Below are 23649 nucleotides of genomic sequence, written 5' to 3' on the forward strand. Positions count from 1 at the left end.
AAGCTGATTTAGTCACTCTTTGGCAATAGCTATTATCTCTTGAATATACTCCTACATGTAGCAACATTTTTCTAGAGAATCTCTAAATCTTCATTCATATTTTAACCCCTGACTCACAGGTGATAAACTAGCAGGTTAGAGTAATAAATTACTTGCTGTTTTTGGCAGCTAGTTGGGGGAAACAGAGTGCTTTGTTTCCAACATTTGGGGAGAATTTACTTGCAAGGCTACCAGGCAATTCCTGATTGTTCTTTTTAAAATGATCAGTAAAAGGCAGAATTACTTACAACGGTAGAATTCTTTTCTCTGCGAAGGGAAGCTGGTATTCCCAGTCACTCATTCACTTCCTACCTACCTGGTATATGACAGGCTCTGTTAAAGGTACTGAAGGTTCAAAGGTGGATTATGGATTATCTTTGTTCTCAAAGACTTTCATGTTCTACTAAGGGAGAGAAATGTATAAGTAAGTAATTGCAAAGCAATGTGATAAACCTTACAAGGGATGCAAGAACATTGTAATTGCTTAAAAGAGGCAAATTACTAAAAGTAAATATTGATGAATACTTCTTCTTGATTCTCAATCTCTGCACCATGTTCAGTGATAAGGATTTTCCAGAGTGGCTTAGTATATCAGCTTGAGAAGTATCGAAAGATAGAGAATGTGCTCTTTGTCACCCTGATCTTGCATTACTCCTTGAGTTTTGGAATTGGGAGATTTTTTTCCTGGCCAGGAGTAATCATACTTCTTGAAGCTTCACCCTCTCTCTTTTTGAGTATGAGGAAATGATGTGTATAGGAGATGTCTTAGTAGACTGGGATATTAGATTAAAAAATGCACTTAAAAGACACTTTGTCACATCCTAAGGACAAGTTTACACAAATGTTTATGTTTATTTAATTAGCTCCTGGATGGCAATGGCTGGTCTTCATATATACTCATTTATGATGCAGGAATTTTTCTATGGATACTGATGACCCAGGAGACTCAACTGCACATATTAGATAGCAAGGCAACTTCTTTTCTAAATTGAGGCAATGTCTTAGAACCTAAAAGAGATCTTATTAAATATTTTTTTCTAAAATAAGATCTCCAAGTATGTTCAACATAACATATTTAGGGCAGAACTATGCCTGTTTTATTTACTGCTATGCCGTTGTAGTCAATATAATATTTTCCTGGTAGATGAAAGGTGATCAATAAGGATGAGTGAATGAATGAATAAAAAGCACCATTATAGCAATGATTTTGTCTGAAGAACACATGGGACGTCTTCTTGAAAATGGAAAAACATCAACGAAACTCACAGTATGACTTAGCTATATAGCTGGCTTCCACTCACGGCAAGGAAATTTTTTTAATTTTGTTGTTTTGTAATTTTTCAGTTATTATTCTTTGAAGCTAGATAAAGGGTGATCTAAAAGAGATCAAAAGGGAAAGTTTATTTTAAAACAAAGAAGATCTGCAACTTTTCCTGAGACTCTATGGAAAGGGAAATTCTCAGCAGCTTGCTACCTGAGTTCCTACAGCTCAACTGGGAATTCTTTAAAATAGAAATGAGACAGGAGTTGCAGGGATGACCTCTGTTCTCAGGGGGACACCTAAGAGGCTTTCATTTTCTTTCATGCTGTTGCCTGTAAAAGGATAGAAACCACTGATTCAAACCTGCAGGCTTGGAAAAGTATCTGCCAAAGCTCAGGGAAAAAAAAAATCTGTAACTAGTGTCATTTGAATAAAGGAAGGGATAAGAAAGTTAAGAATAGGTGGTCCTTTTGTAAAACTTGTCAACTGTAGAGGAAAATACCTTGCTCTTGTATGAATAAAAATGTGCTACCTTGGATGGCTCTCTCCATACAGTCTATTTCCTTGCTTTATTTTCCCTGCTTTCCTTTCACTTTTAATTTAGGGCTTTGTGCTTTACCACTTGGGCCATGCCTTCAGACCTTTTTGCTTTGGATATTGCTTGAGATAGGGTCTCCCATTAATATTCAGGCCAGCCTGGATCACAATCCTCTATATTTAGGCTTCCTACATAAATAGGATGACATATGTATATCAACAGGCCTAGTTTTCTTTCTTTCTTTCTTTCTTTTTTTTTTTGGTTGAGAAGGGAGTGCCATGAATCTTGGTCTCAAACCTTGATCCTACTGACTTTTGTCTTCTAAGTAGCTAGGATTACAAGCAGAAGCCACTGTGGTCTTCCTTTAATATATGAGAATTACACATTTTGGGATAATACAAACAAAATCAGGCCAGTCACAACAATAAGAAAAGGAGCACACACATGTTTTATGACCAAAGAGCAAACCATAAGCCTCATTCAGCTGGCAGTCACTATCAAGCCTGAGCATAATAATTATTGTAGAGTTCCTACAATTACAATGGCCATTAAACTTTTAAAAGGAAGTACTAATCCTTAAACAAGATTTTTCTCCCATGTCTTTTTAGGGATACTGATTTTCCTCAGCAATCAGGTAATAGCTGTGGAGGTTAATGTTAATGAATCAGCAATAAGAGAATCAAATGTCTCTTTTGTGACAGAACATTTATGTTTCATATCATTTTGGGCAATATGATTCCCCCCCCCCACACACAACACCATTCCTCCTGTGTTGAGGATTGAACTATCATTGTTGTATAGCCACCAGCCTCCAGTGATTAGATTTTGAGCTAGCTGGTGGCAGTGTCACATGATTCAGGTTATACAGAAAGGTTATTTTTTTTAAGTACTTAACAGCTCACAGATTCTGTGACAATATTTGTTTTCTCTTTTAAGTGGCAGAGAAAGAGAGAGGAATGAGGAAACAGAAGTCAAATAAATTACTTCAAACCACACATAGATGCTGAACAGCTAGAAAAGAATTTAAAAGCAGACAATTCGGTTGAAAAAATAAGTATACAATATTTAGGCAGGTAATAGGACATAGTGTATGCCACTCAACTATAATTTGATTTAGAAGAATAATACCCAAAGCAGTGATGACCTAGAATAGGGATTTTAGAGAAAGCCAGGATTTCTTGTCTGACTAGAAAATCTTGAGAAAGACAATGTCAATGTAATTTTTTGGGGGTGGGAAAGGACACTAGGAGATTGTGAATGAAATAGGAAAGGGATACTTTAATCTTTCCAGGGGAGGGTAGATTAGTAACTGAAACATTATTAAAGCAATATCAGCTGAGCCCCTCAGTTATTAGACCCAGGCACTTTACTGGGAGGTTTTCAGCATTTTTTTTAAATCAGCTTCTGAGCGGTAGAGATACTGACTAACATTAGTCTCTGTCAGTCTGAAGATGAAAAACTAAGTATAAGAAGGGCTTGACTGGCTTGAAGCTTGTTTAAGGACTCTGATTCCAAAATGAGAGATTATGTGAATGTTCACAGCCAGTATCCTTACCATCATGCCTTGCTATTCAAATACAGAGGAAAGGGAACTGTAAAAAAAAATGTACATACATCCTCTATGCCTCATTTGACCAGTAAGAAAAAAAAATATGTGCTTAATGCAAGACATAGCATAGTATGCAGTTAATAGCTTAGTCCCTGAAACCAAATCGATTGCATTTAGGTCCTAGCTGTGCCTCATGACAAATTGCTGAACTTGTCACGGCTCTGCCTCAGTTTCTTCATCTACAAAGTTGAAATAAAAGTCACAACTAAACTATAGGTTTGTGGAAGCACTCAGTGAGCTAGTACACATAAAAAATTTAGAATGAGTGGTGGATTTTTTTTTCTGATTAGTCACTGTTTTGGGCATCCAGGTCATTCTAAATAAATTCAATCATAGGACTCATGGTTTACATTGTTCAGAAATCAAAAACTGCTTGTATTTTTATATTGAGTAAGTTGCAGGAGATTTTTGTGAAGAGAGTGTGCATAAATAGAAGCAGGCATTATTGTTAGGAAGCAAAGTAATTGTGAAGATTCCACATTGTCACTGAGGCTCTCTGAAGTCTCCTTCCTTTTGTAAGACTAATTTATTTCCATTTAGTTCTCCTGAACTTTTCCTCCACTCACCACAGCTGCTTCCTCAACGCTATGACTCACTCTTTCCTTTCCTCTCCCTGAAGAAGGCCCTCTCAGATTAGCTTCAAGATCAACAACCCAACCTCATCTTCAAGCATCAAATGCTACTACCTTCAAATTTCCCCCCCAGGAAGTCAGCAAAAAAGAAAAGGAAAATAGTTTTTGAAGATAATTAAAAATAAAATGGCCTCTTAGAAATTTTAGAGCTACACTCAGCCCCAAAATCCTTGTCTGTCAACTGCTATTTCTCCCTCTATATATCAGCCTACTGGCTATTTTGCTTCAATAGTCTGTCGACACTTGGAATCTTGAAGCTCTGCTGTGAGACTACAGTAAGCAGAAGGTTAAAAGTGAAATGTGTATAATTCAGGCTCTAAACTAGCCTGGGGGGCAGGGTGGAGGGGTAGGTGGAAGGTAAAAAGCAAGAATAAGCAAGGTCAATAGAAATGTAACATGTTGCCCACCCTCACCTTACCTGAGCTTTACAAAGCATCTTTCTTCTCCTCCCCTATTTTCAGTCAGTGGGAACTAGTTGTATCTGTCAGCAGCCAGAAGGATGCTCAGAACTGACATTTCTTTTTTTCCACTCATCCAATCAGTGTACTTGATGATGCAAAATACTCACAAGAGTGCAGGGGAGAATGAGCCTGTGTGTGTTCTGCATCATGTCTGTTATGAAAATGTACCTTCTGAGACCTGTCGTCTGATTCCTGACCTGCTTTTTAATCTCTCTGGCAGGTGCTCATCTCAAATAATTTGTTCTAGTCAATAATGGAAAACTGAAACATACTATTAGCTTCAGAGCACGGCTTACCTTTCTATTATCCCGAAGAGTGATCTTCAAATAGGTGTAAATACAGGCTGATTTAAAAACATAATAATTCCTTAGAATAACAATATGTGTCCTTCTGAACATCACAAATCTAGGAGGTGAATATCAATTTCTGGATATTAACAAGGACCTTGTTATAAACTCTTATATCAGTTTCTGCTCAGAAAATTCAGAGAACATTATATTAAATTCCTAACATGTCACTTCATGCCTTCCATAAAATCTCCAACTCTCCATTTTAGCAAATTCCTTCACACAAGCTCCCCACCCCCATTCATTTTGAGGTTTGCTTAGCCAGGATAACTTGGGCTAGCTTAACTTGAAGTTCTACTTATACATAGTGTAACTTCTACTCAGCATTTTTTCCCTCAATCTCTCTGAAATCTCCAAAAAGCCAGTTCAAGTTCTACCTCCCATCAGATCATTTTAGTCTGCTATTGCCCTGTTTTGAAAATATATTCTTTATCAGTGGTCACATACACTTCCAAATTAAGTAGATAGGCCTTGTATTTTTTCTTTCACTGCCTTATCATGTTTTCATTCTGTGATTATTTACTAAGCTTTTTTTTTGTTCATTGCTTTATTAAGATTATTCAAGGCTTAAACTTATTGAGATAAAAGACCTTAAACCATGAAACTTTATAGCCCTCAAGTGGTTCACTTACATATCTGGTGCTTACCAATTGACCGGTTCTGCTGACAAGGGATGACTCTGCAGAAATGTATCTGGTACTGAGGCTGAAAACATGAATTTTCCTAACTTTCTGGAATGGCAAACCAGCCACAGAATGTAAAAAGCATTATTTGCAATACATTATCTGAAGGGCAGATTTTTCTATTTTTCCTCCACATCTCCTCTTTTAATCTCTTTCTCATTTCTACGAATGCTCAAAAACCTACATCCTCTGCTGAAGGCCAGCAACTGCGCAGCTAAAAGGTATTCCTGGAAGAAACGCCAATCGTTCAGTCTGTAACCCCTCATCCTGCGGTTAACATTTAGCATTTGAGAATATCTTTTTACAAGGTAATTATGGGGAGTTTTCATTAGGTTTGTGCATGTTTAACAAAGCAAGCATAAAATGGTGTGTTAGTGGGAGACTTTGAAACCAGAGAGGATATGAAGATTGTAAATTATTTCATAATTATGAACATTAAGATAGTCATGCAGAAAAAAGCCAAGGAAACAACAGGCAGGTATCATGAAAGGGTCTGTATAAATGGCTCATCTTTATATCCATTTGCTCCTACCTCTCTGCTGCATTACCCTGGTATTCTTAAATTCTAAACTTAACATGGGAAACCAATCTCTTGCTTTAGTTTCTCTGAAGCATAAAAGTTAGAGTCATTCTCCAATTATGGGTTTTTCCCCCTTCGAGAATTTTCTCTATAGTTTTTCACCTTGCTTCTGCCTCCCAGCTCTGCACCCTTTGCCAGCTTCACTGCAGTCCTCTATCTCCCCACCCCCAGTCTTCCACCAGAAATCAGACTGGCAGTAATTACTAACGGCCAAGCACATCATTCCGGCACCATTGGGCTTTTCATTTGATGCAACTATGCAGAGAGCTATCTGGACATGAAGCTGAAGCATTGTAAAGGATTCTTGCCCTTCCTTTCTCCCCTCCTTTCTTCCATCACTAAGACACAGTCGTTTATTTTTTCCTGAAGATTTCAGAGTTATCAACTTCTTCCATGCAGTTGCACACTCAAGTAAAATTTTCACCTAAAGAGAGTTCCATTCATGCACAAGAACCTATTAACATATACGTACATCCAAACCCAAGGTTATCCAGGAAAAGGGAAAATACAGGTAAACAAACAAATAGTTGGGAATAAAATTACCTTTGTACCTGGGCAGGGAATTTTGATACCTCTAATAGGTGACTGAAGCTATGGAAAATTAAGCACCATTCAAGATCTTATGTGTTGAGTCCTTCAAGGGGATCAAAATACGTTTTAATATGTTTTAAATAGCCTAACATAGGACACTGTTGCTGCTGTTTGCCCATTGCCGCAATAGTGCAGTTTTCTGGTCATTAAAAAAATGATGTTAGAAGAGGGAATATATATATATATATACATATACATATATATATATTCCTACAGAGATTTTTTTTTTGCTCACTCAAAGGCTCCAAACCTTGGAGAAGAAAATAGTTAACGCACTTATCATCACCTGCACAAAATCCCGCAGTGCTGCAATAGAAACGGCAGTAGATCTGTAGGTCAGAATCCAGTTTCCATCTATACTACAGTTCTTTTACCTGCATTACCCGGAAGGACACGCTTGGATTCTCCTGAGGAAGGAAGACCAGCCTGAATGTTGTCAAACATCCAAAGCTCTCAGTAATTCCTAACCAAGGTCTATAGACAATATTTCCTAAACTATGGCCCAGAGAGATTCCTACAGAGAAGACTGAATCTGCAGTATTACTCAGATGTAGATGTTTGTGGCTGTGGCTGTGTGCAGCTGCCTAGTTAACACAAGTAAGAAATGTATCAGCCCCGTAGAAGAAGAGGGATTCATTCTTAAAGTTGATTCTGCTTAGCCGACCTAATCAAATCCTCAATTTTTTTTTATCATGTAGAAACAGAGAGATCGGTCACATCTACAGACCGCGCTGGCATTTTCAGATACACCTCATTCATGCCCCCTTGAAGGTCTGTAGACAATGTACTCTGAGCTAAAAAGCAAAACAAACAACAACCTGATATCACAGTGTAGGGGGGGAATACACTCCTATTTATTTATTTGAGTGTTCATATCCTGCCTAAAAGAAAGGGCAGAGGGGGGCAACCCAGATTTCTACAAGTAGACTGTCTTAATATTTTATTATTATTATTAATTATTATTATTATTTTGCTTCTTCTGCAGGAGGTGAGAAGGGGACAGGGGGCCAAGGAATCTAAACAGGGGTCCTTGGGGACGGGATTGATGTCTTACTCGTGTACCCTGCTTTGCGTCCTGGGTCCAGCAGTCTCTGGAAGACCCAGGGTCCCACACATAGAGCCGCTGGCCTCCCTCCCCTTGGCAAGCTCTACCTGTCCCTGCTGCAGGCTGCAGGCTGCTGGGCCAAGGGCAGCGGCACCGCTGTCCCCGGTGCTGAAAGGGACCCCGAGCCTCGCTGTCCAGGGTGCTGAGTGCGGGCTCGGTCTCCCTCCGAGGGAGTCGGGGTGGGGGTGGAGAGGATGAGCCCTCCCACCCCGCGCCACCCTCCCGTCCCCCCTCCACCCCCCACAAGCCTTGCAGAGGACGAAGAGCCGCCTTGGTGACGGGGGTGAGGGGGGGGACATGGAGGCGGCTGTCGCTGCCTGCCGCAGCCCAGCTCAGCCCGGGGCGGGAACTCCCCGGCTCACCCAGTGCCCACACCCCGACTTCTCCTGAATTCTTCCCTGGCTGACCACAGGAAAACGAATAATGGAGCTCAACTGGAACAACAGCAGCAGCCGCCACCGGGGTTCCACCGCCCCCCCCTCCTTTTAGCTCTTTAATTTTCCTTCTACGATGGGTCAGACAAAAGCCCCGCAACCTGAACGTCTCTGCAAACTACATGGCCAGGAGAGAAAGAGGGAAGAAGAGAGGGGGGGGGAGAGGGAGAGGAGAGGGTCCCACGACTGTTGGGAAGAGTAAGTTATGCCTCCGCACGTCCCCCCGGCTCTTCCCCCCGCCACGTCTCCCCGACCCGGATCTCTCCCCCGCTCCTCCTCGGACACACTTTCCGAGAGCCCCCCGGCGGGGCGGGAGCCGGGCCGGGTGCGCACACGCGCGGAATGCCGCACCCCGGGCGCACGGACACTGGCGTCCGCTCCGTCGGGCGCACTGGATGTGCCCGCCGGGGTGTGTGGGGTGGGGGTGTAAGGGGAAGTGTGTGTGTGCGTGTGTGTAGGTGGAGGGGGGGAGTCCCCCTCTCCTGGGTCTGCGGCCACCCAGAGCCAGCACCGCGATGTGGAGAGGGAGGTGGTGGAGAGGGTGGTGGGGAGGCTTCCTTACCTGGCTTCTCTCCCGACGGTGATGTCGGCTGGGGTCTGGTGTGCAGAACGCCAGGCTGGAGCAGCCAGCAGCTTCCTCCTCGTCGTCCTCCTCCTCCTCCTCCGGCTCCGGCTCCTGCTCGCAGCCGGGAGGGAAGGAAAAGACGAGCGCCTGACCTCCCCGAGGTTCGTCTTCAAGGCAACGTGAGCGCTGCCCTCATCAAAGATGGCCGTCCCTTTTGACGTCAGCAGCTTTTAATAGCCAGTGTCCTGGAGGGGCGGGGAGGAAGTGGGGGGGAGGGAGGGCGGAGGGAGGAGGGGGAGGGGACGGGGGCGGGAGGGGCGGAGCCGGGAGGCTGCTGCAGAGCCGCTTGACTCAGCTCCCCCGGGCGCTGCACCGCAAACCTCTGTATTTTATCTTTTATAAACACCGAGTGTGGAGGGAGGAGGAGGGGGGGGTGATTCTTAGGACTCCATTTTAACTGGGTTCGGGGCAAACACTTCTGCTTGTGTGCGTGTGTGTTAAGCGTATAGATGCAGGTACACGCCTACACACACACACACATACACGTGTGTACACATGGACTGCACATACGTAACACGTAATATCGAATCTAATACGAAATGCATGTGTTTATAGCTCCTCTGCGAAGCTGTGTCGGACTGGAGAGTGGTGGCAGGCGGGTGTGGGGAGATGGGAGCTGCGGGTTCTGTGGTGGTGGTGGTGTCTGTCCCCCTTCCCGTGAAGAAGGTCCAGACTGAGGGGTCGTCCCGGTCCACACCCACCCGCCAGCCCCAGCCACGTGCCCGGGTTCTCGATGAGTGATCCTTGGATCGGAACAGCCTCCGGGGCCGGGAGCTCGCGGGGATCACGTCCAGTGGGGAAGACGGACGGGCGCAGTTGATTTTCAAGTACGTCAGAGCAATTACCACCACGAGAGGGAGAGAGAGAGGGAGGGTGAGAGCGGGGCTGGGGCGGGGTGGAGGGGGGAGCAGGGCCGGGGAAGGGAGGGTGGTGACGAAGCCCAGCCCAGCCTGGGTTGGCTTTTTCAGGGGGTGTCAGGGCCTTGGAGTTGAGAGTTGTTTGTCCAGGACACAGTCGATGACGTGGTGGCGTGGAACTTGGAGTTGGGGCCTGGGTGGGGGGGGAGGGGTGGGAGTGAGTGGGGCGGTGGGGGGGGGGGAGAGGAGAGGATTTTGTGCGCAATTTCTTGGGACCAGTCCACAGAGGCAGGTGTCCAGGCATCAGGCTTGGGAGAGCAGGAAGAGGGTTTTTATTTTATTTCTTCGTGTTAATTCTAAGGACGACGGGGTGAGAAGCAATACTGTTCTTGGCTGGGGTGGTGGGGGGGGTGGTGTATTCAGTGTGAAGTCCCTGGCTGGGGTCGGGGCTCTCCGAGCCTCCCGCGTGGGTCCTCGGAATCAGATGAGACAGCGTGCGGGCCGGGCGCGGGGCGCGGGGCGCGGGGCGGGGGCGCGGGGCGCGGGGCGCGGCATGGGTCCGGGGAGGGCGCGCGTGGCGGCGGCGGCGGCGTGCAGCCCGGCCCGGCGGTGGATGATTCACAGGTGTCGGGGCCCGGCGCTCGGCGGGGAGGGCGAGCTGGGGAGCGGTGCGGGGGAGGTGGGGCACCTCGGCGGAGGAACTGTTAGTACTTTTCCGCGGAGGATGCGATGTGAAGTCGTGCCTCGCAATCTTAAAACACACACACACACACACACACACACACACACACACACACACACACACACACACACACACAAACTTTGATGGCCTCTTTTGGGGCGATGGTGGTGGAGGGAGGGAAGGAGGGAAGGGAGGGAGAGAAGGAGTGCGGGCGGGGAAGGAAAAATCGTTATATTCTTCTTTTAGAAGAAACCATTTGAGAGCGGGGGGGGGGGGTCCCGGGTAAACAAAAACAAACCAGCAACGAGGTGCACACACTCCCCTCCCCACCCAGGCCCCCCACCCCCACGCCACACCTCCTTTGGCCTCTGAGAACCTAGGCTTAATTATTGATAAAGCGTTTAACTGCTTGAGACTGGGGTGGGTGGGTGGAGGGCTGGGAGAGGGAGGCCCTAAGAAAGTAATGAAAGATACTCTTAATGGAGATCAGTAGCGGTATTGCCTCCTAAAGCTTCCCTGACCCACAGGGTATTTTGAAATATGAATATTTGCAATCATAATTAGCAAGTCGTGATTGGATTTTTTTTAAAAAAAATTAAATCTGTGTTCCCAACATAATGTTGCTGGAATGTGTTTACTTAAGCCTTCATTACACATTTAAGATTCCTATACCATGAAGAGAAATTCGCACTGGTCCTGAGAGAGTCAATTGTCAACGACCCTCCCCAGCCAATTATTATTCATAGTGTCATTATAAAGCAAGCCAGGAATAATCTTTTATACTTAGGATTTTTTTCCCAAAAAAAAAAGATGACAAAAAAAAAAAACAAGAAAACGAGAAAGAAAGAGGCAGCATGAAGGAGTCTGAAGAGAAAACAGCAAACAAACCTGAAATGGGGAGAAATAAAGACATTTATGACTGTCAAACTAGAAATGATCTGGACTGAAAGTTTTGTAAATGAATAGAGGAGGCGGGGGATTTTCCAGATTTAAAAAAAAAAAAAGGAACTACGTCAGCGATAGTCTCATCCTGCAGGCAGAAGCTGTGTGGCAGCCATAGGGGAGAATGGGGAGGTATTCTGAGTTTTCCGCAGCAGACGCCCCACACTGACATCTTCAAACACTACAGATAAGAGCAGAGAGTCAGATTGATTCAAGGATTCACAGAAAATGCCCCAGGCCCCACAGAATGATGTGAGCCTGTTCCATAGCTGTGTACCACTCTTGAAAATGATGCCGTTGGAATGTTTTCATGCTTTGAGAAATGAACGTCTAATTTGAAATTCAGTGAGGAAATAGAAATCTGCTACCTATGACCCATACCTATGAATATAATTTGAATATGACCATGAGAGTCTCCCTCCCCCCAGGATATTCACATCATTTTATTAAAATAAAATAAAACAAAAACTGACTGAAAACCCACAGTCATCCTTGCCTGTAGGGAGCTAGCAGTCCCCAGATTACTCAGGGTTTACAAAAGGCCTGGGCCTGCAGCTTACAGAAAAGTAAGGTGCTAGAAAACAAGCTCCGATGTAATTCAGGAGCTCATGAGTTATTTCTACAAAGAACCAATATGTAGAATAATACTTCAAAATTCATTTCATGAGTAAGGAGAAAATTGCTTGTTCTGCTGAATGGCTTTTTATGCTCTGATAATTCTGGAAGCTTTGGCTCATAGGCAACGACCCCACATATTCCAGTTTGTAGTAGCTCAAGCTGTGTCTCTGAAGTAAGGCTCAGGATTCAATGATTGCAACCTCAGAAGGAATAATCAAACCATATGATATTTCCAAAGTCAGCTTGGGAAAAATATAAGAACTAGCTGGGCACAGAAGTACTTTTTCCAAATTCCTTCCCCTGGGACCCTCTGACAGTGTGGGAGAACACTCTGTGAGGACACAAGATTCAGGAAAAGAATGTATGATTTGACAGATTATTTTGATTCCTTGGCCTATTTTCCACACGGTTTATTTACAATCTTCTCTTTATATTCTTTCTGCCCTTACTCATCATTGTTCCATGCAGGACAAGCTATGAGACAGGGACCTATCTTGAGAGACAGAAAGAGTTACTGATATCTAATAGTTATGAATACACTTTCATTTAGAAGCGCTTTCTTTATCAGGTTCCTCACCTCTGTCTCTTTGTTCCTTTTGGCTCCTCACTTCCCATGGCAGATGGGTTTAAGTAGAAAATAGTAGTTCCCAGCAGGTTGAGCTGGACATTTCCCTAAGTCCCACACAAGGCCCCCTGGAAGGACCATATGTGCATGGAAATTGCCCCATGAATGCTGGGTACTCCAGGCCAAAGACAGGGAAAGTAAGTTTACATATAGCTTTGAACAAGCTGCAAAGCAGTGCCATGCACAGATCTCATTTAAAAACAGCAACAACTCCTTAAGTTATATATAATAGTAATTGCTCTTCTAATTATTTAATATATTAAGATCTTACATGACATAGGTAATGGTAGAGTTGGAATAGTGAAAGTCTCTATTCTAAACCCCATATCAGATAATCTATAATTCTGATTTGTCTTCCAGTTCTCCATTTTGATTGTGGTACAAAAGGAGACTCAATGTCCTGAAGGATATTTACTCTTTTACTTTCTTTCCTTTCCTTTCCTTTCCTTTCCTTTCCTTTCCTTTCCTTTCCTTTCCTTTCCTTTCCTTTCCTTTCCTTTCCTTTCCTTTCCTTCCCTTCCCTTCCCTTCCCTTCCCTTCCCTCTTCTCCCCTCCCTTCCCTGTCTTACCCTGCCCTTCCTTTCCCTCCCTTCCCTCCTCCCTCCCTCCCTCCCTTTCGTCCTTCCTTCCTTCCTCTCTTGATTGAACCCAAGATCATCCACATGCAAGGCAAGTTTTCTACCATTTGAGTTATGCTCCCAGCCCTTTTGTTTTTATTTTGTCCTTGATAGAGAGATCTTCTGCCAAGTGGCCACAACTATAGGTATGTGCTAAAATATCTGATTCAGTCCTTAAGTTTAATGAGTATTATATACATATACATACACACATTTGCACATACATACACAAATATATTACGTACCCATCTATGCATATATGTATGTATATGTATATGTGTGTATGCATATATGTACATACATACACACATTGTTTCATATCCCCAGTCTCATTTACCTTCCTAAGCTTCAACTTCATGGTCTTAATATCTTTCTGGATACCCTTTTGTGGATGGATCAAAGGCATATCAACCTGAATTCACTCATTCCACTGAAAGAGTTTGCTTCTCCTCTTACATTCATAATTAATCATCTCACATGGTGTCCCAAACTAGCACACTGAGAAACATCTTACTGTTACTCTCCTTTGCTGGCTTTGTTTCATCTTCTCAGTACTAAGAGCTCAGACCTTGTCATTACAACATTTGCACACATTTCCCTGTCGCTTTCATGTACCTTTTGAAGGTTTCTATTGTTAGTGTGTTGTATCATATTCTCCACATACCGTTCTCTTCTCAGGCCATTCTGCCATCTTATTCTGAATTCTTGGAGATTTTTCACTTTTCTGCCAGCTTTGCAGCTGAAAGTTCTAAATCTTCTATCTAAATGGTCACATGTTCTTTTTAGACTTCTGGTGTTAGCCCACCATCCCAACATTTACATTTGGCCAAGACTCAAAGCTTCTGTACACTCAACAAATGACCTACCCTGGTTCTTCTCCCATCCTGTCCAAAGACTCCATGTTTCTGATGGTTCTAGGCTACTTTGTTCATTTCAGGTTCTATTCCCTTGTCATCTTCCTCCTAAGACTTAGCAACCCAGTTGCCTTCCTATGACTTGTAAGTGCTTCTAAAACATTCCTAAGACCTAGGAGAATCTTCATGTTATCTTTTTGTCTAAGATTCCACATAAATTGAAAAAGCATTGAGAAGGAAGTGGCTTTCTCTTTTTACATAACTTTCTCCTAAACCCTCCATTCTTGTTTAGTGCATCTTTAGACCAGTGATTCTCTGTTTGGGTGGAAGGTCAAAGGCTCCCTCAGCAAGATGCTTAGGCTTGAAGCATTTATTCATCCCACATAGTAAAATGTAGACTCTGTCAGATGATGTGATCCAATAGTGATTCTTGTTGAAGCCCTTGAAATTCTGATATAATAGGCTTTGGGTAGAATCCAAAAGATCACATTCCTAACAAACTCCCTTGTGATGCTGCTGCTGGCATATGGACCATATTTTAGTGTGGGGATGAGCTAAACAATTTCCATAATCTCCAGCTATGGTAAATTATGCATCTCAATATTACTTCCTTTGAATGTATAGGGGCTCAGAAGTGCATATTTGCCCCTGGTAGTCTCTGTCAGTAGCATGGAAGTTAGAGGCAGCCTTTCTGCCAGAATTCTTATGGGTTTCCTTGTTTTTCTCTTCTAAGACTAAGGAGTTTAAGGCATTGAACCAAAAGAACATTCCTGGCATCAGGTTGTGGGAGGGCTAGTTATCTGGTCTACAGTCAGGAATTTTATTAAGGGCCAGAGAATCCTCTATTCCCTGAAGCCCATTTATTGCTCTTTGGTCATAGACTAAAGAGAGTGTCAAAGCCTAGATGAGTGCTACAGTTGCTTAGATGGGCTCCACGGTAGCTAACTAACATGGGCAGAATGGTTAACACTGAGAGTGATGAATCAGGCTAGATAGAAGGTGGCTGTCATCGTTCAGAATGTGGGGGAGGTATGTAATAGATTGCTAAAAAGACTCTCCAAGAAACTGAAAGGGCTTGGAAAGCTTTCTAAACTTCTGCTTCCTCTGTAAAGTGGGGGTGGGTAGAAGGTGGAGACTCACATAAAGTTATTGTAAAGATGAAATAACATAAAGATGAACGGCTTCATTTAGGATCTCAATACATTGCAGAATTGGAACTAAAGTTTGTTCTTAGACAATTCCCATTCAAGAAGCTTCATGAAGGACATACACACACACACACACACACACACACACACACACACACACACACACACACACACACGACTGATCAAATTAAAAAGAGACAGTTGCAATAAACATAGAAGAGAAAAGGAAATAATTACTGACCTCTACTTAGAGTCAATCACTCTCCTAGATTCTTTACTATATCTAATAGTCTCCTGTCCTCTCTATGACTATATGTGATCAGTTTTACTATTTAGATTCTATTTAATTTATGAGTCAGGAAAGTAAGCTGACTGTAACAGTCAGATAGGTAGAAATGTAAGCTCTGGGATTAAAAACAAACACACAACTCCCCTCTCCCCAAAACTTAGGTCTTTTGTGCCAATCACCTTGATCTTACCATTAGTAACTCCCAATACAAATTGTAAACACAGTGTACTTTTAAAAAATATATTTTTATTCAATGCACGTGATACAGAGTATGAAAGTAAATGTCTTAGTCAAACTTTCAATTTCAATATTAAAACTTTTTTTCTTTTTCTACTATATGTTAACTTCTTCCTTCCTTCCTTCCTTCCTTCCTTCCTTCCTTCCTTCCTTCCTTCCTTCCTTCCTCCTTTCTTCCTTCCTCCTTTCTTCCTTTCTCTCTCTCTCTCTCTCTCTCTCTCTCTCTCTCTCTCTCTCTCTCTCTCTCTCTCTCTCTCTCTCTCCCTCTCTCTCTTTCTTTCTTTCTTTCTTTCACCAGTCCTGAGCTGGAGCTCAAGGCCTGAGCACTGTTCTTGGGCTTTCTCAGGGCTAGCGCTCTACCACTTGAGCCACAGCATCACTTCCAGCTTTTCTTATGTACGTGGTGCTGAGGAATTGAACCTGAGTGCAAGGCAAGTACTCTACCACTAGGCCAAACTCCTGGCCCTTGTTTTCTTTCTTTCTAAAACCAATCTTTCTCATTACCTCTTCTTACTTCTCTCTAAATCTCTCTCCTCCATCCAGCTATATCTTTCCTTGTCTTTATTCTGTGTTCTTGTTTTGTTTTGTTTTCATACCTTTGCCTCTCCTTCTCAAAACACAGGTTGTCTTTAGATCCTGGTCATTAGAATTCAAGTGCAATACAATTAACTCAGTAAACTTCAGGTTAATCTCTATGGTTTATCAGTTTTTATTGAGAAAGACAGTAAAGAAAATTTTAAAGATTTTTTTTCCTCAATGCTAAGCTGGAAAATAGCCAAAGCTCACAGCAGAATTTAAATAGACATCACATACCAGGGAGCCATGTCTTTTTCTGTATTTAATGTCAACAGGAAACCATGCATAGGATTGGATATGTCAAATTTGAATATTCATCCTTATCTAAGCCTTTGTCTGTATACATAATTTTTTAAAATTTGCAATCATGAAATAAGAGACTCAGAGCCCATTGTTTCCATTTGGCATCATATGACTTGGATTTGAATAATGCATTGGTCAGTATAGACTAGATTAGACTACAGTAACAGATACTTTCATGTTCATAATGACATATGATAATAAAAGCTTGGTATTTATCCAAAGTAGAACATTTCTTCCACATAGTTTCTAATGATTTTCATTCTTGGTGACTCCACTCTGGAATTCCACCATTGCCAATTTAAGGGAAAAGGGAAACCAATCACCCCCACCCCCAAAAAAGACATACATCTCCCCTGCTGATATTTAATTATGCAAACCGAATCATACAGATTCTTACTTTATAGGTTGGAAATGTATAATCCTCCCATACCCTCATAGAAGTGGAGCCAAAAGATTATAAATGCCCTGATAGTTAACTAGAGTTGACTAACTTCTTTCCTTGGAAGCGATATCATATTGTACAGTTTAGAAAGTTAACATGTACAGAGTAATTTCATATTTAGGTCATTTATTAAGTGCTAAATTTACATTTGCAACATGGGTGGTTTTATTTTATCAAGAAACTTTCTACTTTATCATTAATCACACACATAGTCATATATATACATATATATATATATATGTCTTCTATTGTCAGGAGATGGAAGGTTGAAATTCTTTGAATGAATACAGCACACAGATTCATCAGTTACTAGGGGAACTAGACTGTAATTTTGTTGAAATTTGATGCCATCAGATTGAATTCTAAGTTTCTTAGTTCATTGACTTAACATAGGAAATCTATACTTTCTATGATAAAGTAAAATAAAAGAAACATAAAAGCAATGGAGTTGCCATAGAAGACATCTATCAAAAATATCAGGATGTTGATGCACTTGAGTGTCAGTGAGCCCTGGCCTTGGTGGAAATGCATGGTGGTGAATATAGAGCAGATGTGGTCCTCGGAGACTTTCAAAAACCATTTATCTAGTAGTGGATGTGGATCAAGTTTTGGTCAGTGAGATGTAAGTAGAAATTGTTTGAAGAATTCTGGAAACTGTTTTGTTTTCTGCTAAGAGAAAGAATAAGTTAAGACTACTGTCTGTTTTTCCTTCCTGCATGTGGATTTAGCTTTGTGAGGATGTCACTCTGAGAGCAGTAGCAGGAGCAAACAGCAGTCCAAGAGAGTGGAAAACACCTAGTATCAATTAAACACTGTATTTTTCATCTCCCTTTGTAATATTTCCTCTCCATAATTGAATGGTCCTTAAATCGTTGAATGTGTGAAAGTAAGGATTAGGATCTTGATGGGCAATACTTATATTCTATTCTCCACACTTTCTCGGATTATTTGCCTTGGTCTCTGTGTATACTTTCGTGCATTCTACTTGGTCTGAGCATCATGAGTGATATATAAGAAAAGTGTTCTCGTACAGATTTCTCATAGATAAAACAGGGATTGTAAAAATCTACTTAATAGTGCTATTAGATGGGAGTGGGGGGGAGGGAAATGGGGACCAAGACATGAGAAAGGGTATCAATGTATGTGAAGTAATGCACCTTCCATCTGGCGAATGTAATGTAACCCTTCTATTAATTACAATAAAAATATATGGAAAAAATAGTGCTATTAGAAGTATTGCACTAAATCCATTTATTTATTTAATTAGTGTTTAGTGAGTCCTGTTGTGGGTCAAAATCGTACTAAGCACTGATGATACAAAGGAGACACAAATTTCTGTTTTTATGGAAGTGCTGGTAGTGTGGAGAAAGCAGGCAAGAAAAGTAGAAATAGTTAAGCCAATATGCCAAGAACCATCTGTTAAAATACTTTCAATGAATTGGGCAGGATGAGATATGGTACAGCAGGAAAAACCAGGTAAAGCAACATAGTCAGAAAAGATGGGAGATGGTGATCTTTTATATGATACATAAAAGATACAGTGATCCTCTAATCAAAAAACAAGAGCAAGAGAAGAGACTTGGTAGGAGGTGAAATAGTAAGAACGAAGTATTTAGATGGGAGATTGGAGAGTGGCAGGGATTAGGTAATGAGAAAACCTTCCCAACTATAAAGGAATTTAGAATTGAGTCTAAGTACAATGAAAAAATTTTAAGGGTCTCAAACTAAACTTTTAATGGACAAAAATCTGAACATGAATGAAGCTTTAAGATGAAAGCTAATATGAGAGGAGAATAATGGGAGGTTTTTAGACATGCAGTCAAAGTCAACTGGTTAAGGGATATTGTTTTATGGTTGTGATCAATCTGTTTGGAGATATCAGGTTGACATTCAAAACATGGCTAAATTTAACTCTAAGGTGATATACCTAGTTAAATCTGGCTATCTTTCTGTTACAAGCCAATAATAGTACTGCTTACAGTGGTATTATACATTTTCAGGTTCATTGTTGAGGTCGGGTTGGTATGGTGATCTCTTTTGGTCTCCTGTGGGTTTTTGTGGGTCAGTTTCGAGTTGACTTGAGGACTGGCTTTTGATGTAATGGTCTACACAAGATTTGTAGTGAACTGCTTTGTTAGTGGGCTGCTTTGCCTTCGTCATACGGGAGAAGGCTCTAAGAGTAAGCAAAGGCTTATATTCACAATTGATACTCTTTCCTAGTCTTCGACCATAGAAAGTTACAAAAATAGATCAGATTCTATGGGCAGGGAAATAAATTCTGTCTCTTAACGGGAAATTCTTTTTTAATGGTAAAACATAAATTGGGAAAACAGCGCAACGAATTGACAATAGTACATGTTATATTTGAAAGTCTGCAGCTTCTAGGCATTATGTAAAGTGCTGGGAAATGCTAGCGATATGGCCCTGAGTTCAAATCCCATTACTATCACCACTAAAACAGAAAGTCTTGGGAATAACTGATCTCAGAGGGGGAAAAGGAGGGAGAGATATTGCCAAAAGAGTTTGTCTAGGAATTGGGAATTGGAAAGAGGACAGAAGAAAAGGTCAGTGATATTGAATGTAAAAAGGAAACAAGCATGAAGACATTGGCACTGATGCATAATAAATTCATTCTGAATATGATTTATATTTATGTATTGAACATGTTTTCATTTGGGGGCATTTAGTTAGCTCTGTGACACTAAAATAGTTTGAACTATTGTCCTACTCTCAAACAATGAAGAATACATAATTTGGTTGGAAAGGCATCCATGTCTATTAAAGTTTAATTGCAATATAAATAAATCTACAGGGTTTTTTTTCCAGAGTTCAGCTTAAAAATTCTTTAGTGATGGCTAGAAGTTTGGCCTAGTGGTAGAGTGCTTGCCTAGCTTGTATGAAGACCTGGGTTTGATTCCTTGGTACCATATACATAGAAAAGCTGGAAGTGGTGCTGTGGCTCAAGTGGTAGAGCTCTAGCCTTAAGAAAGCCCAAGGACAGTGCTCAGGCCCTGAGCTCAAGCCTAGGATGGGCAAAAAATTAAAAAAAAATTCTTTAATGAGATTAAAACTCAACCCTTGGGCTAGTTACTTAATTTCTTAAGATTGTGGAAAGTAACCAAACTCTACACTTACTGTTTGCGTGCTCCTCTATGTACATATTGAAATAAAAAGTTAGAAAAACATGAAAACATCAATCCTCTTATTTGTTAATATAGGGCTTATTTTGATTAAAAATACTAGACTTCTTTATAATTATTTTCTTTTTATATTCATTTGCATCTCATGATTTAGAAAAAGGTTTGGTAATATACAATAAATTCCCTTTCTCTACAAATTATCACAATGGAATTTGAAAACTTTTTAGTAATTTTAAAGAATGCATTACTTTCATCCTCTACCTCAGCTTAAATGAAGCTTTAATATATAAAAGGAATGTTATCTATCTCAGCATACTTTTTGATTTTAATACAAGCATAAGAAAATTCAAACAAGAGAAATGGATTTTTATTATAAATGTATGCTAACAAAAAGTATAGAAGAAGCCTCATTTGAATGAGACAACTGCAGAAAAAAATGAATCAGTTAGAAATAGTAGAAGACCTGGAAGGAATAATAATAATAAGTCAAAATAAAGCAGGAACATTCTCATAAAAGTGGAATGGGAATGAACTGACTGGATCAACAAAAGGAAAAGCAGCTACTAGAAAATTGGTATTGAGTGACACTGTACCTCAAGTGGTAGAGCATTGAGATGAAGAGCTCAGGGAAAACATCCAGGCCCAGAGTTCAAGCCCCATGACCAACCAAAGAAAGAATAAAAGAAAGAAAGAAAAGAAAATTGGCATTGAAACAATTATGACATCTAAAATTGGTTCAAATAATTTAGGGATACTGAGAAGGAAGGATGACAAGATAGCTCAAACTCTTAGCTTATGTTCTATAAACTGTAGAGATAGAAACAGACCCCGGACAAACACAATTGGCAGTGATTATTATGGTCTATGATTGTTGTCCTAGTATCTCATGGTTAAGTGCCTCATACTTCAGCCAATACTTTTGAAGATGAAGAAACTTATAGCCCAAAGAGATTAAATAATTTGCTAAGGATCATCTGCCTAAGAAATGCCTCAAAAGAACTCAGGGCCCAGGCCCTGAGTTAAAGATCGTGACTGGCATAAAAAGATTTCTGAGCTATAATATCAATCTTTTCTTATTAAACAAAAAATGAAGCATTACAATTTGAAATTGTTTATTTTTGTTCCATTCCTAGGGCTTAAAGTTGTGATTGCTTTTTCTGGATTATCAAGAAGTGATGCCCAGAATGCTGGCATCATTTCCTAAGTTCTGGCTTATAGTGTACAAAGGACATAATGCAAGTGTAAGAAAAAGACTATTTGAAGGCAGTAATTACCAGCTGGGAATGGGATCGGAAACACCCCATCACTTTTTCCATTTTATATATTCTTGGATTATTTCCTGTAGTTTTTTTTTCATTAGAATGGTATATATCTTATTCTAAAAATTTGAGAAACAGAAATCATAATACATGTATAGGCAAGATGGTAGTGATTGTAAGGCCACAGAAGTCGTGGAAATGATCAGCTGTCTCTCTTTTCAAACCAATTTACTTCTTCAAGTTGATATATTGGAAATCCTTAGTACCTACAGGATCTTCCCTTATGTCTCTAGGAGCTTTTCCTTTCTCCTTCTTAATCAATGCAGGAGTAGTTGCTGGTAGGAAACAGAGGGCAGAGAAATGCTGGCCAGCCTGTATGTAGGTATGTGGGGTGGTGATTATCTGTAACCCGAATACTTATTTAGCTGCCTCTGCAATAATATGCTTTCATTTTTGCTATCACACTCTTTTCTGAGTTCCTGAAATGCCCCGATTTCTCTTACTCCAGGCATTCTGGTATTCTTCCTTCCCATAATCCATTTCTCTGTCCAGTTTCATGGACAATGACTTGTTATACCAATGGCATCATCCTTCTTTAACTCACAGCTTTCGTTAGTGACCTTTCACATTGATTTTGCTTGATGCCATGAGATACACTTGGTTAATGCGATCATAGATCCCTTCTTTAAAAAGAGAGCTCCAAAAAAAAGTGCATGTAGATTTTGACTTTTTCTTGAATACTTGAAACTATTGGGAGAAGTTCTGAAACTGGGAAGAGGGAGAGGTGACATTGTCCAGAAAGAAATGGACTCTTAACCTGACTGAACTGTAACCCCTCTTTAATCACATTTATAATAACAGTAAAAAAAGAAATAGAATAGAATAAAAATTTGAATTTTTAGGGTCTAGCAGTTAGTATATTGAAATGCTTATATGTTTCTGAGAGTCAATAAATGTTCCATTTGAATTTTTACATTTTAAACTGCAGATTCTGTCAAGTATTTCAGACATAATTTGTGGTGACTTATTTCTCTTTCTAAATTAATTATCTCATTGCATAAATAATTTTTTATTTTGAATACATGTATTTTCTTAGAGAACACAAGTATAATCATAGCATTCCTAGATGCTGGAGATGTGTTCAGTTTCACATGATAGGAAGAAATGATTGGAGGATGCCATTATCCATTCATTGTCAGTCCTCTTCATGCAAAATTGTTCTAGATAATAATAATAATAATTTCTAAATAAAGTTTTAGCACTTACTTAAAAAAAATAAGAGGTCTGAGCTAGTCTGCTGAAGAGATGTGAGAAATAAATGGAATAGAGCCAAGCCATCCCAGCTGAAAGCACCCAGTCCACTCATGAGCTGACATCTAAGCTGGCAACTGACAGTAGCTTTCTGAGAAAGCTTTGCCACGATCAGCCACGTCTGATCTAGATTTGTAGAACCTCCTAGTAAATCCATAGGCTCACTGAATTTGGGATGCTGTGCTCAACGGTAACAAAAGTTCATGGATACCTTGCATATTCTTTCCCTTACCCGCCTCCTCCTTCTTCTGTGCCACAACTAGGTCAGCCCATTTTAACAACAGCCAGGCCTCTAATTCTCAAGATTTCCTTTATTATATCTGCATATTTTCAAGAGGTATCATTTTACTCATAGGGGAGGAGAAGAAAAGGAATCTTTTCCTTTTTTTTTTTGTCAATTGTGGGGACTTAAACTCTGGGCCTGGGCATTGTCCCTGAGCTCTTCAACTCTAGGCTACTGCCCTACCTCTTGAAACACAGGGCCACTTCCGATTTTCTGGTGATTAATTGGAGATAAGAGTCTCATGGACCTTTTAGTGTCTGGACTGGTTTTGAACCAGGATCCTCAAATCTCAGCCTCCTGAGTAGCTAGGATTACAGGTGTGAGCTACCACGCCCGGTGAGAAAAGGAATCTTTTGAAACTCTTAGGGTGGTCTCCTTACTATGACAGGGGGTAAGGGGCAAAACTGAACTTCCATCTGCCCTGGTACATAAATAAGGCAATCAAATGCCACATCATAGAAAGGCAACACTGTCCAATAACTCTGCTTCTTTATTATTTTCTTTTTTGCCACATTCCCTATGAATACCACCTCATTAAAGTTAGAAAATAAAAAAATATTA

At 40.9% G+C, this 23649-nt stretch overlaps 1 protein-coding gene and 1 long non-coding RNA gene across 5 annotated transcripts in view; one reads left to right on the forward strand and one right to left on the reverse strand.

Annotated features, from left to right (window-relative positions):
• The window catches only part of Snap25 (synaptosome associated protein 25), a 72468-nt gene extending 63436 nt beyond the window's left edge, over positions 1-9032 (reverse strand). The window contains exon 1 of one of the 2 annotated variants that reach the window (XM_090351998.1): positions 8843-9032. The gene's annotated coding sequence lies outside the window, so the exon portion shown is untranslated. The remainder of the gene's footprint in view (positions 1-8842) is intronic. The other variant, XM_090351997.1, reaches the window with a different exon arrangement.
• Positions 9033-9538: 506 nt separating this feature from the next.
• The window catches only part of LOC150050204 (uncharacterized), a 164548-nt gene continuing 150437 nt past the window's right edge, over positions 9539-23649 (forward strand). For all 3 annotated transcript variants that reach the window (XR_016538715.1, XR_016538714.1, XR_016538713.1), the window contains exon 1: positions 9539-9732. This is a non-coding gene — a long non-coding RNA (uncharacterized LOC150050204). The remainder of the gene's footprint in view (positions 9733-23649) is intronic.

The sequence above is a fragment of the Megascapheus bottae genome, chromosome 18 (assembly GCF_031878675.1).
Source record: "Megascapheus bottae isolate mThoBot1 chromosome 18, mThoBot2.hap1, whole genome shotgun sequence".
Lineage (NCBI taxonomy): Eukaryota > Metazoa > Chordata > Mammalia > Rodentia > Geomyidae > Megascapheus > Megascapheus bottae.